General features: G+C 47.7%; 1 protein-coding gene across 1 annotated transcript in view; it reads right to left on the bottom strand.

Moving 5' to 3' along the window:
* LOC122801067 (clarin-1-like) overlaps positions 1-17704 on the bottom strand; it is a 335249-nt gene that overhangs the window by 292450 nt on the left and 25095 nt on the right. The gene's annotated exons all lie outside the window — the stretch shown is intronic.

Here is a 17704-nt window from a genome sequence, read left to right as displayed (position 1 = left end):
ACAGCACACATGTGTATGGGCATATAACGTCAATGACATATCTAAGGTGGTCCCGCTGTGCAAGTATGCTTTGCATTATGGGATACTATGTGAAATATGTGTAATGTATAGTATTGTAGGTAGATATGACAGATATTCTACACAGCATAACAGGCATATCATGCATACCAAAGGTATTGTCTATTGGCATGTACAATAACAGGATACATATGGCTTGTAGGCATGGGACATTGTAATAGCATGATAGCTAATCTAAATGGAAGGACTACCAAGTAACCATGCACAAAGGACATGTAATGGCTTCACAGGTGCATAGTGGGGTACTATGCAGTCTGGCAAGTCCATGTGTAAGCACAACTACAGTGTTCACACCAGTGGCAACTCTCTAGGGTAGTGTTCTGTGAACAGCAGAGCCATGTGTCACCTGCACCTCTGCACAGTACAGCCACTGCAGTGATCCCAGGCCTACATGTGTCTCCCAACCACCAAGGGAGGTATCACATGAACAGTGCTACTGAGTGTCCCTGCGTGATGTACATAGGACTCATGTTCCAAAGCATGGTGAGTGTCCGGTTCAGGAATGTAACCCTCAAGCACATCCCACTCATTGTGGCGTGTGTGCACATATCCATGAGCATGTTGCTCACAGTGGCTTTTGCTTATGTCGCGTATGAGGAGTATATCCATTAATAATGTTGTGGATATGGGCCCTGTTTGATCAGCAGAGGTCACCCCTGAGTATGTAGTATGCAAATGTGTACAGATGTGGTGTCCGTAGTGCAGCCGCATACTTAAACTGTCAGAGCTCAGTAAACATCATGGCGTGTTAATGTAGTGGTATGTAAAGCTGTAGCTGTTGTGTAAGGTACACCCTAAATGGGGTGGTGTACCTTTGAATGTGTGTAGAAGTCTTGAGTTCAGAGGTACAATGGGTGCCTATGTACCAGCTACACACCCAGTACAGATAAGTGTGGCCACATAGAAGGATATCCACACCACAGCGGCAATACGGTAACCACAGGAGTGGGTGCAACATATGTGTACTGCAAACATGTACAATGTGATATGTATGTAGGGGACTACGACCCATGTGATAGTCAGTGGGTGAATGGTGTAATGCAAAGGTGATGTTCATGCACCTTGTGTCATGCAGCTTGACGCCATGATAGTCATATCAGGTATCTGTCACAGTGACACCCATATGGATGGAGTCAGTATCAGCTGGTGGAGCAATCATGGCACTTTGTATGCAGGGGTTTGTAAAGCTAGGCAGGGAAAGTCCCCTATGCTAGCCTGTACCGCAGGGAAGCATATACTGAACATGAGGGGCCCTATGACTGAGGACTGTGGTATGCCAAATGTAACTGACATGCAGTAGGTACTATGGTATGCTGGCCTCACTGTGTGTGTCCTGTCCATGAGCCACATTGCATAACATCCTGAGACATAGGGTACGATGTGCAGGTGGATGTGTATGTTGTCAATACCAGAATGGAGAATGGTGCTGAAAGGCAATGAGAGAACAATGTAGGATGTGTGGACTCCTGTACCATCAGCAACTGCCCTGGTAACTGTATGAAAGGAGTCCACCAGGTGTAGGGGCCATGCTCTGGCCCTAACAAGCCCAACCCGGGTGGCATCAAAGGACGGGAGCCCAACAATGTCTCTGTGAATGACGTCCTTGATGATGTGCCCCATAGCCATGCAGAACAGTCCAGTCAGGTGTGTAGGACTATATTCCCACTCATGCATTGTGGTGCCACCTGTGTGTAGTGTGATAAATGCTGCTGTGTGCCATTCAGGGGCTACAATGTCTGAAACAAGGCTATTACTGAATATGGTGGCCTAGTGGGGAGACATGTCATTCAGAGGTTTGTGGACATCACAGCCTGGGACGTTGGAAGGTGACATGGGGCCAGTGTCCCAGGACATACAGAGTGCAAGTTAGTACTGTGTAGGTGTGACCACAGGGACACCACAATGTTCCTGTATGGATTGTGGCCCTGTAATGAGTGAGAGGGTGTAATGTTAGCATTGAATCCATCCTCCAGCATGTTGCCAACATCACCTGGGTCTGTAATGTTCCTGAGTGACTGTTGTATGTGACAGCAGATGTGGGTGTTGCCATCGACTACTGACATACCACCATGATGCCTGGTGGTACACCCCGGAATGTGTCACAGTAATGTTTACGTAGCTAGTCTTGGAGTATGTGATGAGGGATCCTGTGGCCCTACCAACGCTGACCAGTGAGCTACCCCACCCAGGGGAATGTACACCACTGTGCAACAGCCTACACCTGTTGTTGTACATCATATGTCCCTGGAACATGACCACCAGAGTGGCGTTTGTTATCTGGTGTGTACCATCATGGCTCTGTGTGGAATAGCATGATCCATGCAGTGGTGTACATGCTAATGAATTGCACTGGGGTATGTTTCAGCATTTGTATGTGCATCGTCCATCTGCACGGGTGTCATGTTGTTAACAACCGCTGTCAGAAGACGTCTGTAGTAGGTGTTGTAGTACTCATGTACTGTGTATGCTGTGATGGGTGTGGTGCCAGGATATGGCTAACAAGGTTGATTAGCATATGTTTGGAATCCACCAATAAGGGGATAACCCCAGGTGTGTAACACCAGTCACATGGTGGTAGTGTTCATGTCAAGGTTAATTTTGGTCTTGGAGGTGGTGTGTATGGGTTGATCCAGCAGAGTGGAGGTTATGACTCATGGATGTGTCGGTACATGAGTGGCTATCCCAGTTAAGTGTGGGGTAGTGTCAGTCACACATCAGTAGTAGCTGTCTGAGCCACACTGTCCAATATACCAACAAATGAGGTATGTTAACCATGGGGTATGATGTTGAATCTGTAGCGTGTTACAATGTGTATAGCGGTCCCGGACACAGTTAGTTGCACGTGGAGCACCTCTGATGCATTGTGCTAAGTAACTAGCCAGGATGTGTGCACAACATAGTGGGATATGGGAACCCCTCAGCTGTGGGTGTGCTGGTCCAGGTATGTACCTGAATGGTATGGTCTGTCTATAACCTGTCATTGCAGGTGTGCTCTGCAGAGCCTAGAGGCAGGTCCCAGTCACTGCAGAGATATTGGAGTGGTGCATTATAAGGTGTGCCTTGCCTGCGTGCATCACAGAGGAAGATGCAAGCATTGTGTCACATGACCCCATGCCGTGCTTGCCAGTTCCCGTTCTGCCGGTGACTGTTATTGGAAACTGTGCAAGACAGGCAGTATAGAAGCAGCAAGAGCCTTACATGTGAGCTGTACTCCCAGGGCTGACAGGTGCAAGTCATCTGTGCCACAGCATTGCGTTTGACAAGGTCAGTCAAAGCGGACAGATACCAGATGCCTGTGGAATGACAATAGGAGCATAGGCAACTGTTGAAGTGACACAGTCGGTCATTGTACAGTGGTATCATGTCCGGACGAATGCATAATGCTCCCCAGGGCTTGGCCCACACCCTCAGGCTATAAGACTGGTGAGCTATTGCATGTCCCTGCACATGTAGTCTGTGAAGTGGCATCTCAGGGCAGTCACACTAACATGGAGAATGACAGTCACATCGTACCTGGTGAGGTGTGGCATGGGTGCATAGGTTATGTTGCAGAACCAGTTACCCGACAGCAAGATGTAAGCAACTATCGCCTTGTGTAGCCTGCTGTGTGGAACTGCAGTGTGACTCCCTACAGAGTCACCTATGACTGGTGTGTTGTGAATGTTATAACTCCCTATTGGCTGTATGTGATGGGCACACATAAGTCTGTGGGCTATAAGTTGGTGATGTTGTTTTCCATGATGGGGGCTACTTCTCGTGCCTACACAGAGTATGGAGACATACTGCACAAGTTGTCCTCGTAGGTGTGGCCTGTAGTGGAGATCATGTGAGACTATGTGATGGGTGGGGTGTGTTGCGATTGTTACACATCCCCACATGACTGTCAGGTGCAGTCAGGGTTGGTGACAGCATTACCCCCAGCCATAGCTGTCAACTTCCTGTCCCTAAAATGAGGAACATTAGCCCTCATAATGTGTGACAAATGGGCAAAATGTGGAACACTTACTACTGGCTTACTAACAGCTTCAACTAGGAAGGGCATATGATGGCTAAAATAGGCTGGTTTTACGTATAAAAAAAGATATTCTAATGAATTAATATGATTCCCATCTATTTAGCCATGGCTAGCAGTTAAACAATTTCCAACAATGAATGTGTGACAGACCCTTTCAATGTGGAACCTTGAGGAACATGCACTTTTAAGACCCCAAATGAGGTACTTTCCTCATAATGAGGTACACTTGAGAGCTATGCCCCCAGCACGGCTGCAGAAGTGCATCCCCCACAGGCTGTAGTGTCGTATGTTGGGAGGTGAGCATTGAATGTGTACATGAGACAATTGCTCTATTGCCACATGTACAACATATCCATCATATAGACAGGCAGTAGCACTGGTACGTGACAGTTGGACATGCCTGTATATACAACCATGTCCCACAGGATATGTGGGTTACGTGTGTACAACAGCTGTTGTACCATAAGCAAGCTGGGAAGTGTAGGACAGCCGGTGTACCTGTGGGAAATGGTGTGGAATGGGTGCTATATTAATCAGTAGCTCATGACATGCTCACAAGTTCTGAACAAGTGCCTAGCATGACCATACAATACAGATAGGGTGTTGGATAATATCAACCCACAAGTGGTGATGACAGTCATTATGGGTGGCACCGCACTATAACCCTGCTGAGTATGGCGTGCATGTCCATGAACCATTATCACTGTAGATGTTAGCAGTACAGATGTACAAGACAGCACAGATGTTTGATTACAAATACATTTGTATGTCACAGGAGTGTTCCACCAGTGGCCTGTTGACAGACTCACAACTACAAAAGGTGCAAGAGTGACATGCGCATATCACACCAGTGCCAGCTACAGTAGAACAGGGTTAATGTGTTGTACTCCACCCTCATTGTAGCCCATACCACACAGACAAATGTTAGGCATCTGTGTATGTAAGGCTGTGAATGGCCATGACCTATGAGTATAGCTGTGTCAGTGTTGTGAACAACATACAGAATGGGCTGTGTGGGTGAGGTGTGTGACATATGTGCACAGTCTGATGGATGATACCAGCATTGTCACCGCTAGGTGAACATCCCTGTACCCATTAACTACTACTTAGGCTGTGGTCAACATTATGGACACTGTGTAAGGGATGGTGCTGTGCAGTGCACCCCCCGACTTGGTGTCGTCTACAGGTCCCTTAGGTAGTCATATGAGGTATCCATGTCATGTCAGGGTGCCATCCATGAGCACGGAGATCACTGGACAGGCATATACAGCACTGTGGTGACCAATATTGGATCATATACCACCTTTAAGGGGTAATGGCCATGCGTGGATGGGCGATACCAGCCTTCACAATCCTCACCTTCACTATGCAGCATGCTGTCTACCTTGCAGAAAGACATTTGCTACACCATGATGATGGACATGCTACATGTCCATATCCTGATCTGTAAAACATATGTCATGGACAGCCACCGTCCTAATACTAGGATCACCACAGGCTGAACAGATCCCTGTGCCATATATGTGACATACTCCCGCCATACCATGCAACCCTGTCCATCAAAGCTGCACATGTCATCCCAGTCATACATGGTGTGATGGCCACATGGTAGATGTACTATCAACTGACTGGATCAGTAATGTGGCACTGATGCACCTTGCAGTGGCATAATGGCTGTCTGTTACAGCTTGGAAACCTTGCCCACACATGCTATGGTTGATAACCATCTCTGCGAATGACGTCTGACTAGCCATTGTCCCATGTCTATCACATGTGCAACACAGGCGATCCGTGGCAGGATGTTGAACAGTTGTATAGTGCTGTGTAGATGTGTATGGCAAAACACATGCATGTACAGGTGTCCATGCATATGTGTGCATTGTCACTGCTCAAGTCCATTACGGCAGAGTCTGTGTTGATATGTGACATATACACAGCATCAAGGTCAACAGCATTACTGTGGACACATCCAGGCATGTGCAGATAGGTAAGAACACAAGTGCAGGCAAATATACATGCCCACAGCAAGACAGCATTCACATGGAGTATGAACACTGTAATGAGGTGACACACATATATGGTGATGATATCCCATGCATAATGGGTGTGACATGTGTGTGACACAAACACGTCAGTCGTGTCAGTGTCATGATGCTTTGCAAAGATAACTGTGCAGATGTAGTAGATGTCATAGAAATGTATGTGCAGCAGTATCTCTGTACATCTCTGAAACTGTGACCTGTCACCATCATTATGTCTTACAGATAATGCCCCGTACACGCCTTCCAGCATACAGCCACCAGGAGGATGATGTCCTCATCCCACAGCTCCATGAGAACTATGACTTGTTGTTCAGCCATGTGCCACAGCATGCCCAGCAGCAGGATGACCTGTGGCAGGATCTACGCAGGAGGGTGAACAATGTGGGTTGTCATAACCGGACCTACCAGCAGGTGCGCAGACACTGCATGGACTTGATACGACATGCAAAACAGAGTGCCACTGCAATCACCAGGGAACAAGGTGGAACAGGTGGTGGGCCACCAACCCAGCCCCTACTCACACACATCGAGGAGTTACTGGCCAGTCTGGGGACACCCAGGGAACAGCATCCACAAACACTAGCTGCCATCGTGGAGGTGGGTGTCTCCCAACCAATAAGCCTGTTGTTGCCTGGTAAGTCAGTACTGCACATATGGCTATTATATCCCATTTAGTTGCATGTGTCACTGTACATTATGTAAAGTAACAACATATGCAAGGTATGTGGACACACATGCTGCATACTACAGTATGCTACTCTGTGTATGCACACATGTGCATACTATATGCTATTACACAGGTGAATGTGTTAACATGCACAGTGCACCCTGTGGCTGTCATACAGTCATGGATAATGTTCATACTGCTGTGTCACCCCTATACAGGTACCTCTGGCGTGCCGAACAGACATGAGTCCATCACAGGTGAGACTGTCATCAGTATCAGGCATGTTACAATTTAGATCTATTTGCTGTGTGGCCAGTTAACACTTGCACACTTGATGTTTGTTCCAGTCACGATATACAGGTCGCATCACCCATCATTCACACAGGCCACCCATGTGCAATATATACAAACAAAATGATATACCGACCTGAAACCACAGTACTTGCCATTGCGACATGTGTGGTCAGCTGTGCATACAACAGTGGAGGTGTTCTGCAATGGAGGCATATGTAGTATGCATTGGAACAACATGTGTGGTACGCACACAGTACCACACAGTGAGCTGTGATATGGGCAGCCCACAGGTGTCACCATTGTGTCATATGCCCGTGCATTGGGTGCACACATTGTGATGTGCCACCTGACATGTCCCAGACACGTAGTGTTCTGTCTGCAATATTGTCACACTATCGCATGACCTATACCCCACATACCAAACATACAACCTGTTGTCTGCATAGCCCTGTGGATTGTGACATATCTGACATCTATGGGTGTATGTCATATGGGACAACACAGACATGTGTGATAGATGGCCATCACACACATTTGGCCAACACATGTGCACACATGGCCATGGGGGATGGCCAGAGACATGTAGCCACACAGTAGATGGGATGTGTATACACCCTGTTGCACATTGTCCACACATGGTCCAATTATAGCCTTAGTTGACCAATTATACAGTTGATGTGGTACACTGGACATCCTAAAAGCCAGTGTACAGCTACTGGAGGTGTCACTGAAGTCTACCATATACGATCTGTTGAACATCACGACTGTGTCATAGCATGCAGTTATGGCTATGCAATATGTACATATCATGCATTCTACAGCAATATAGATACCTCATGATGCCATGCAATGGCACAGTGTCTGTACTTCACACTGTATAGCAATGTAGATGGCTCACACTACCCTCCCATACTCATGCACATTTGCTAAACATGCATTCTATCTGTAGGGCATACAGACAACACTGCAATGTGAAGCCCATTATGATGCTGTACATGTGTCAGGACACCATTGTGTCAGACATGTATGCATGTTAATGCACATGTCAGCAGATTACATGTCAAGGTCACGTCAGCCATGTGTACTGTTATCCTGTTCTGGGCCACATGGTGTATCATGGGGATGCATGCATACTACCATGATTGTGTGAACTGCATGGCTACTGATATGACACCTGCTTGCTGTAGTGTGCACCCCAGGGGGGTATGCTTACTAACACTATTAATGTCTGAGCTGCATGCCCTCTGCTGTATCACAGGCATGCTGCATGCCATCTGTCAAATCACATGCATGGTGTGTCTGTGTGTGTGTGTGTGTGTGTGTGTGTGTGTGTGTGTGTGTGTGTGTGTGTGTGTGTGTGTGTGTGTGTGTCTGTGTGTGTGTGTGTCTGTGTGTCTGTGGGTGTGTGTCTGTGTGTGTGTGTGTGTCTGTGTGTGTCTGTGTCTGTGTGTGTCTGTGTCTGTGTCTATTGTACTTTACAGTATTTCTTTGCATTCACAGGTGATGTAGGTGCGTTACCCTCCTGCGGTCCATCTGATGTTAGTGTCCCCACAGATACTAGCGGTGATGAACATATGCATGAGGTACAGGCAGGGTTGTCAGGGGCTGAATCTGTGACAATGGTTACCATCCCAGCTATGTCCCCCTCTTCCCCGCACACACTTCTGCTGCCAACACATACCGCATCACCAGTGACCATAGAGGAAGGACAGTCAGCGTCTGTTAGCATGGAACAGGAATGTGTGGTGGCTACAGAAGGTGTGTCTACACACCATGGTGTCAGTGTAATGACTGCAGATGTGCCACACAGGCATGTGGCTGGTGCTGCTCGTAGAAGGACCTCTGGCAGACATGCACCTGCAGGACAGAGCGCAGCAGCTGGTATCACCAGATGCATGTTCCAGACTGTAATGGTGGCACAGGCACGTGCTGAACAGCAGAACAGAGAAGGGCAGAGGCTGCAGAGGGCTGCTATCCGTACCCTAAATGACAACATCCAGGCATTGGCAAATGCTCAACAGCAGATTGCTGATGTTTTGGATAGGCGATTGGGTGACATGGTTGGAATCCTTGACCGTGGCATGGCAATCCACGAGCGTGAGCTGTCTGTGCTGGAACATCTGGTAGGAGTGAGGCGTAGGCCACATGGACGTAGGCCAGCAACACCACCTAGTGTAGGTCGACGTGAGCGTGCCATCTCACATGCCCGCTCCCATAGTGCCGGTAGCAGTAACAGTGCAGCTGGTGCTTCACTGTCCACACCAGGACACAGCAGGCCACGTGGACGTGGCCCTGGATGTTCTCAGCAGGGACACGGTTCCAGCGGACATGTGTCTTCGGACAGTAGCCAATCTGTTCCTCCACCTGGTAGTGCCCGTGCAACCCCAGGCAGGCACAGGTCACATGGCCGTGGATGGACACAGTGAGATGTACAACCTGGTCTGTACAATCTGGAGCTGTCAATTATACCCCATGTAGGCCTCACAAATGGCAGAACTGTGTACACACATACACGCACACAGCAAACACAACTGTAGGGCTCCACAACATCCACATGCATTCTGAACAGACATGTCCAATCAAGTCACCGGCCCTTCCACACACACATAATGTCATCCATTGGTGCAGCCTATGCCCCTGGCAAACATATCACCCTGTGCATATGATTAAGCCTGTGCCACATCCCTGTCATCCACACCATCGGTGCAGGGATATGCTCAAATATTCTGATGCACAGGGTGAACAGAATAGTGAGAGGTGTATGTAATATTACCTGTGTATGCATAGTGAGGGATGTGTATGTTGCAGTGGTTGTGTGCCACTTGACCGTGGCATGGCAATCCGCGAGCATGAGCTGTCTGTGCTGGAACATCTGGTAGGAGTGAGGCGTAGGCCACATGGACGTAGGCCAGCAACACCACCTAGTGTAGGTCGACGTGAGCGTGCCACCTCACATGCCCGCTCCCATAGTGCCGGTAGCAGTAACAGTGCAGCTGGTGCTTCACTGTCCACACCAGGACACAGCAGGCCACGTGGACGTGGCCCTGGATGTTCTCAGCAGGGACACGGTTCCAGCGGACATGTGTCTTTGGACAGTAGCCAATCTGTTCCTCCACCTGGTAGTGCCCGTGCAACCCCAGGCAGGCACAGGTCACATGGCCGTGGATGGACACAGTGAGATGTACAACCTGGTCTGTACAATCTGGAGCTGTCAATTATACCCCATGTAGGCCTCACAAATGGCAGAACTGTGTACACACATACACGCACACAGCAAACACAACTGTAGGGCTCCACAACATCCACATGCATTCTGAACAGACATGTCCAATCAAGTCACCGGCCCTTCCACACACACATAATGTCATCCATTGGTGCAGCCTATGCCCCTGGCAAACATATCACCCTGTGCATATGATTAAGCCTGTGCCACATCCCTGTCATCCACACCATCGGTGCAGGGATATGCTCAAATATTCTGATGCACAGGGTGAACAGAATAGTGAGAGGTGTATGTAATATTACCTGTGTATGCATAGTGAGGGATGTGTATGTTGCAGTGGTTGTGTGTGAATACTGAGAGATGTGTATGTGACATAGGTTGTGTACTGTCGACATGCATACCATGTAGTTCAGGTGCAGCATGCATTGTGATGTGTTCACGGCATGTGTCTCGGTTACATCTGTAGCACCATGTTGGCTGTGATACCCTGGTTCCCTCCTATGGTGTACTTGCATGTGCCTACAGGTAGCAGTGTTTGCAGTCCCCCACGTGTAACTGTGGATTACTCACAGGCACGTCTGGCAATATCAGCATGCTACAGGTACCCTCAACCTGACTGTTGGAAACACCAACATGACACAGATGTCCGCACATACACTACACCTGACGGGTGTGGTCAGTGGCACAGGCTACAGTGGACAGAGACGTGACATACATAGCAAGTCACATTACAGGTATGGTGACATGGTGCAGGGGTTGTACACAGCGGTCTGGCCAATGATGATGTGAGGTGTCACTTGGTAGCTGGAGGCCACACTGTGTAGCAGCAGGACCCTGTAACAGTATGGGAACATGGCCACATTCACGGGGTGTACACCACTATAATGCACACCCCATAGTGTTGAGGTGGGGAACCTTGCCTATGTGGTCATCACCCTCACAGTACTATGCACCCACACGATGTGTCACAGAGAAGGAACATGCACAGGTAGCCAGTATGGCTGGGACCTATGGCATCAACAGTGTAGTGCACTGCATCACCATTATGGGTTAGTCACCACGTGGGGTTAGTGATCATTTCAAACTGTATATTAGCATACACCCTCACACCAAGCACCAGACATACATACATACACACACACACTGTGGTGACCACACATGTGTATGCAGACAGCCGACGTGTGTGATGCACCACACTGGCCAACGTCATGCTTCCCACACTGACGTATGTACAGATCTCTACAACGGTGTACAGGGATGTGTAACAACTGGGACATAATCCCCACGATATGTGGCATCTCTGGTCACACATTCGGACACACATGGCAGTGCTGGGAATGATACACCTGCCATATGATGACATGTTTGATAGACATGCAGTGGTATTGATTGCATTATGTGGACCAATGCTATGTCTGGCAATTGTGCTGCTATATGCACATGGGAGGTTGTAGGTGTTACAGGTGTCATTTGACATATAGTTGGTAACACCTGACCGCTGTGTATGCGTTATGTCAGCACCGTCACGTAACAGTGACATAGCGTACTGTTTGCACATGGCATGATAGGATGGTGTATGACACAACTGTGAGCCACCCCCTGCACACATATATCTACACAGGTGGTTCACCACTTTATGTACATACATCCCTCCATACGTGCTGTTTGTATGTCACCGTATACAGGTGTCAATGATGGGGCTGCATTGTGACTGCATGTCGTAGTTAGGTGCAACTATGTTACGGACATCGGCCACTGCACATGCACGGTTGCTGCATGCACAGTACAGATGTCACATGTGTCTCCTGTTGCCATGTTTGTATGCATTGCTATTGTTGGACATGTGTGTTGACATACATAACACATGGACTGTGGTATGATATCACGGGTGTCGCAGGCGACCAGTACAAGGGTATGTGTCCCGGTCAACATTGCTACCCCCTGTAGTGTGAGCATTCAACAGACATGGACCCACCTTCCATTTGCGTGCGTAGCATTGCTTAGGCCACTGTTATGCACGGGGTACATCAAAGGCTATGCTATGTATGTATGTATGTGTTGTGTGTGCAGTCCATGCACACATCCACACAATCACATGTATAACATATCCAGATGTGTGTTCATTGGTGTACAGCAACAGTCATGTGTCACAGCTGTGTAAGGGCCGTGGTATGTCTTGAGCTGACCTGTTCATGTATACTGGTATCGTTGCAATGCATAACACCTGTTGGATCCCTGTCGGTACATGTGTACTCTGCACAGCTGGTGTACACCTCTATATAGCCCAGTGGTCATGTGTCACATGGTGTTGTGGTACTGTAAGGCTGTGTATTGCTGCACCGATGACATGGTAATGACTTGACAGCTACAGTGTACACTGCAGTGTGTACATGTATGACCTGCACCTGTGACAGCTGTGATGGCAGCTGAGTGTGTACAGGTCACTGCATGTGTGTGACCGCCCTGTGCGTGAGGACAGTTATACCTTACTTTGCCCTTCTGTACTGTGCTCTTCTGTGTGTACACTCCATCTGCATGCACAACAGCCCTTTGCAACAGCTAAGTGTGTGAGCATGCCCAGTATGCTCTTGTGTAGATGGACACACAGTACAGTCCATGTACGCAGTTGTGTAGCTGGACACACGGTACAGTCCAAACTGAGACCTTCCGTGTTTACACTCTATCTGCATGCAAGACGGCCCTTTGCAACAGCTAAGTGTGTGAGCATGCCCAGTACGCCGTTGTGTAGATCGACACACAGTACAGTCCGAACTGACGTATATTACCAGGTGTGCGGCAATGGCCAGTGACACCTTGTGTCGGTGATGTCCCTCTGTGCATGGGCATGGCCATTGACATCCTGTATTGCCATGGTGGTCATCCAGGCAACAGATTTCCATATTCAATGTCAGGATGGATGCCTACCGAGTACACACTGGGTGACTATCTTGAAGGGTGTACTGTCTGTGGTGCGTACTGTGCCTATGTATTGTTGTTGTAGTGCTCCATACATGTATAGTTGCCCTGAGTACACCACTGCCATGTGTTTGTGTACGTCTACCTTGGGACAGTACTATGTCTGATCGTACACTCTCTATACAATCCCTGCCGGCATCCTGGCATTTGCGGATGATGACACGTGCCTAGAAGAATGCCTGTGGGACTGCTGTGTTTAGTAATCTCGGTAGCGTGTTCTGTAAATGCGTCATGCTGCAGTGTGATAGGGTAGTTAAGTGTATGTTTGACTCCCAGCCCTGCCAAGTGTGTGTGTGTGTGTGTGTGTGTGTGTGTGTGTGTGTGTGTGTGTGTGTGTGTGTGTGCACATGCTCCCGTCTGCCTGGGGACTCAGGTTATGCTTTTAGATGCTTCACACCACAGATATATCCTGCTGACGTCTTTGCCTTTGCTGATGTCGACACGCGCCTAGAAGAATGCCTGTGGGACTGCTGTGTTTAGTAATCTCTGTAGCGCATTCTGTAAATGCGACATGCTGTAGTGTGCTATGGTAGTTAGGTGTATGTTCAACTCCCAGCCCTGCCAAGTGTGTGTGTGTGTGTGTGTGTGTGTGTGTGTGTGTGTGTGTGTGTGTGTGTGTGTGTGTGTGTGTGTGTGTGTGTGTGTGTGTGTGTGTGTGTGTGTGTGTGTGTGTGTGTGTGTGTGTGTGTGTGTGTGTGTGTGTGTGCATGCTCCCGTCTGCCTGGGGACTCAGGTTATGCTTTTAGATGCTTCACACCACAGATAAATCCTGCTGATGTCTTTGCCTTTGCGGATGTCAACACATGCCTAGAAGAATGCCTGTGGGACTGCTGTGTTTAGTAATCTCGGTAGCGCGTTCTGTAAATGCGTCATGCTGTAGTGTGATAGGGTAGTTAGGTGTATGTTCGACTCCCAGCCCTGCCAAGTGTGTGTGTGTGTGTGTGTGTGTGTGTGTGTGTGTGTGTGTGTGTGTGTGTGTGCGCGCGCATGCTCCCGTCTGCCTGGGGACTCAGGTTATACTTTTAGACACTTCACACCACAGATATATCCTGCTGACGTCTTTGCCTTTGCGGATGTCGACACGCACCTAGAAGAATGCCTGTGGGACTGCTGTGTTTAGTAATCTCGGTAGCGCGTTCTGTAAATGCGACATGCTGTAGTGTGATAGGGTAGTTAGGTGTATGCTCGACTCCCAGCCCTGCCAACTGTATGTGTGTGTGTGTGTGTGTGTATGTGTGTGTGTGTGTGTGTGTGTGTGTGTGTGTGTGTGTGTGTGTGTGTGTGTGTGTGCGCGCATGCTCCCGTCTGCCTGGGGACTCAGGTTATACTTTTAGATGCCTCACACCACAGATATATCCTGCTGACGTCTTTGCCTTTGCGGATGTCGACACACGCCTAGAAGAATGCCTGTGGGACTGCTGTGTTTAGTAATCTCAGTAGCGCATTCTGTAAATGCATCATGCTGTAGTGTGATAGGGTAGTTAGGTGTATGTTCGACTCCCAGCCCTGCCAAGTGTGTGTGTGTGTGTGTGTGTGTGTGTGTGTGTGTGTGTGTGTGTGTGTGTGTGTGTGCACATGCTCCCATCCGCCTGGGGACTCAGGTTATGCTTTTAGATGCTTCACACCACAGATATATCCTGCTGACGTCTTTGCCTTTGCGGATGTCGAGACGCACCTAGAAGAATGCCTGTGGGACTGCTGTGTTTAGTAATCTCGGTAGCGCATTCTGTAAATGCGTCATGCTGTAGTGTGATAGGGTAGTTAGGTGTATGTTCGATTCCCAGCCCTGCCAAGTGTGTGTGTGTGTGTGTGTGTGTGTGTGTGTGTGTGTGTGTGTGTGCGCATGCTCCCGTCCACCTGGGGACTCAGGTTATGCTTTTAGACGCTTCACACCACAGATATATCCTGCTGACATCTTTGCCTTTGCGGATGTCGAGACACACCTAGAAGAATGCCTGTGGGACTGCTGTGTTTAGTAATCCCGGTAGCGCATTCTGTAAATGCATCATGCTGTAGTGTGATAGGGTAGTTTGGTGTATGTTCGACTCCCAGCTCTGCCAAGTGTGTGTGTGTGTGTGTGTGTGTGTGTGTTTCCAGCTGCATGACAACAGTACATTGCTTTTACAGTATTCACTCACCATAACATCTGTGCGGCGTCTTTGCCTTTGATGCCGCTGTCTACAGGCTAGACGTATGCCTGTGTGATTGCCGTGATCTACTAATCATGGTTGCACATTCTGTCACTGCGTAATGCTGTTGTATGGTACAGTGGTTACGTTCGTGTTCTGCTCACAACCCTGCCACGTGTGTGTCTGTGTGTGTATGTCTGTATCTATCTATATATATATATATATATATATATATATATATATATATAATTTCTGCACATAACTCTGCTCTTGCATGGACAGCTGACTGTTTCATGTATCGCATATTTGCATAGCTTTAACATACCAATAGGGTATGTTGCAAATCCCAACATTGTCTGTGCAACGTTCGTGTTATGGGCGGTGTTACACGCCCTTACAGGCGTTTGCTGTATAGCTTGGCAGGCATCTATCCTTGCTGTACTCTCACTCTACTCATACACGTCGGAGGCTTCATGTATCATGGCCTAGTTTTGCTGTGTGTATGTCTATTTGTGCTGTGTGCATGGCTGTGGGTATGTCCCACTATCATCATTTGTAAAGGTGACAGCCCTATAGGTACTTCATGTAGACTGCTGTGTCATTTGACATGTCAGCACATACCTGCGGACAGTACTGAACATCCTACTGCAGCGCTTTTCATACCTTCTGAATTATCTTGCAGTCGATAATGCTGTTTCCTCACACATGTATCTGTTTCTGATCATACCACTCAACCTCCTAGAGCAAACATCTGGACAAAGCCTTAACTGATAGTGGGACACATAGGGGCAGAATTTAAATATTGCTCTTACAAACGTAGATAGTTGACACAATAATAGGTTTTGCATTAGTATGACTTTTCTGACGGATTTGGTGTCTTAAACTCACATGTTTGTCATTATTTAATTACTTCAGTTCTCAGGAATTTGCCAGAATGGTACTGATTTTAAGAGGAACACACCAAACATATGAGGCAAAACTCTGCACATTCTGCGTAAATCTGTACAGTTGTGGAGTATGTGTCTGATACAAGATATCAATTTTCTGACACCAATACACACACTGTATGGCGGCATCACAGGCTAGATGCCATTACATTTATATTGCAGGACACACCCACCCAGAGGGTTGTAATCCTCACAAAGGCCAACAGGTGCTTATGCACACTAATTATTCTATCATGTACCTTATGTCTACGCCGGTATTTACGCTTTCCGTCAGTGGCAGAGCTCACGTACGAGTATGGGGGACTGGACATTGTAACAGTGACACTGCATGACACCCTGAGGAACACATTTCTTTTGAGTCTATTAACCTTCCACATTGACTTTCACAGGGCATACGTTGTCATTCACATTTGTCGAAGTACATGCTTATGACTTGTACATGTTTTGTCATTTGTCCTGACATCTTTCTTCTCACCTGTCCACCTAGTATCACTAGTTCTGTACATGTATTTTGGGCAGGTTACCTTCATACCTCTCACCTGTACACATTATGGGTAAACGCCCTGACGTTTGACCTTTGCTCTTGTTACATTTGTCATAATAATGTGCCTTTCTGGTAAATTACTGGCAAGGCATTACGAACTGTGCGGTTAGATAATAGTGACTGACATTTCTATGTCATGATTAGTAACACTCATAACATTCATATTCCTGACTACGCCAGTATTCTATCAACGTTCTGACTTTGTCTGGGGTATATCTAATATAGTCCCTATTTGTATTTCATGTACTATGCCTTAGTGCAGCTGTCTTATTCTGACAGTTTGCCAGGTATGGTTACCATCTTGGTCGTACGCATGTCCATCCATGATAATCACCTACATGACACTGGTATAGGTCCCTGCATATTCCCACAATGGTTTACGCAATATCCAGTGGATGGTTTGCCCCATTATTGAGAATATAGCCGTGTGCTATACCCACATCACTCCCACGGGGCGGACCTAATAAATCTGTGCCAAACAACACCTAGGCCCATTTCTGCATACCCATGATTCCCATACCTGACACCCCTCCACAGTACCCATTACACATGTTTAATGTGAGCGGTACTAAAGTGTGGAGACACTTATAAGCACTCCCCACTCTCTGGATATCAGTTCGTACGTCATACATTCTATCGACACGTGTTATTACCTTTGCACCTGCTACTGTTGCATGTACAGCTATATCGTATTTGCTGAGGTCACTTCTTTTGAGTCAATGACGGTTGACACTACGTATGGATCAATTTTTGGGGTCCTGCAATGGACACCTATATTCATGTTTAAAG

Source organism: Protopterus annectens, chromosome 4.part1, assembly GCF_019279795.1.
Source record: "Protopterus annectens isolate FY-2018-M chromosome 4.part1, PAN1.0, whole genome shotgun sequence".
Classification (NCBI taxonomy): Eukaryota; Metazoa; Chordata; order Ceratodontiformes; family Protopteridae; genus Protopterus; species Protopterus annectens.
The sequence above is the reverse complement of the archived record's forward strand: the minus strand, read 5'-3'. Positions and strand labels throughout refer to the sequence as shown.